The sequence below is a fragment of the Lepus europaeus genome, chromosome 17 (genome assembly GCF_033115175.1).
Source record: "Lepus europaeus isolate LE1 chromosome 17, mLepTim1.pri, whole genome shotgun sequence".
NCBI lineage: Eukaryota > Metazoa > Chordata > Mammalia > Lagomorpha > Leporidae > Lepus > Lepus europaeus.
In genome coordinates this window covers 50954399-50955667 of record NC_084843.1, presented here as the reverse complement: position 1 = coordinate 50955667, position 1269 = coordinate 50954399, and the positions used below count along the sequence as shown (strand labels likewise).

General features: G+C 41.7%; 1 non-coding gene across 1 annotated transcript; it reads left to right on the top strand.

The window, feature by feature from the left end:
* The first annotated feature begins 674 nt into the window (after positions 1–674).
* Positions 675–781, top strand: LOC133776475 (U6 spliceosomal RNA). Its single transcript, XR_009868405.1, has one exon. It is a non-coding gene; the product is annotated as a U6 spliceosomal RNA (small nuclear RNA).
* The last annotated feature ends 488 nt before the right edge of the window (positions 782–1269 follow it).

Sequence of the window (1269 nt, the reverse complement as noted above, 5' to 3'; positions counted from 1 at the left end):
TGTTCTCAATATTCCCTCATCCTTAGATTTTATTGCTACAAGTGCTGTGGCTGACCCCTCATAGCCTTGCACAGGACACCCTGCAGACCCCTTGGAGCATGATGTTGAACGTGTTCCTTCCCAGCACTCTGCTTGGGATGCCCTCAGTGAGCGACGCTGTGTTCCTTCTGAATCAGGAGCCAGGCCTTCTGTCCGGCTATATGTGTAGTATCAGTTCTTCAAGGAGCCCCAGAGAGTAAATTTAATGCACTCTTTATAGGTAAGAAAATGCTATTCTGTTACTTACTGAAAAAGTTGGAGGCAGAGCCTGCACTAGACTGAGTTATATATATTCCAATACTCACTCTCTCCTATCTGTTTTGGGAGCTCAGAATGTACTGGGTATTTGATAAACATCCCTAAATTTCAGTCCTTACAGTATCTAGTACGTGCCTATTATAACTCAAAGTGTTTCATTTATTGAATGAGTGAATTAATGAACAAGTGAAGGAAGAATAGAGGTCCAAGCATCTTCAAACGTTGTTGCTCTTTTCCTTGTTTCTTGTACTAATAGTGTTAAGAACAATGTTGCTCATTTGACGGAATTTTAGGTTTATCTTGTCATCTTCTGGTATTAAAGTTTTGGTAAAATCACAGAATGTTAGTACCAGAAGATACTCTAACAATCATATAGTGTGCTCGCTTCGGCAGCACATATACTAAAATTGGAACGATACAGAGAAGATTAGCATGGCCCCTGCGCAAGGATGACACGCAAATTCGTGAAGCATTCCATATTTTTTTTTAAATCATATAGTTTAAAATTCTCTTTTGTTTTTAGTGGATAATGAAAGTGAAGTTGAAAAAACTGAAGTTATTTGTCTATGACCTTACAATAGTGCTTCCAAATTCTGATTTGGACCTTTTACCACATCATAGTGTTGCTAGATAGGCGCTTGCTGCTGCTTTTTATTTTTTCATATTTTTTTATTTGAAAGAGAGCCAGACAGAGCCCCCATATGCTGGTTCACTCCCCAAATGTCCACAATGACTGGAATGGGCTGGCCTGAGGCTGGCAGCTAGCTCTTCAGTCTAAGTCTCCTAGATGGGTGACAGGGAGCCAATTACTTGAGCTAGTACCTGCTGCCTCTGTGGGTGTGCAATAGCAGCAAGCTGGAATTAGGAGCTGGAGCTAAGTACTGAACGCTGGCCTTCTGATGGAGTAGGACACAAGTGTCTTAACTGCTGGCCAGACATCTGCCCCTGATTGCTCCCTTGTAACAGGCTCAG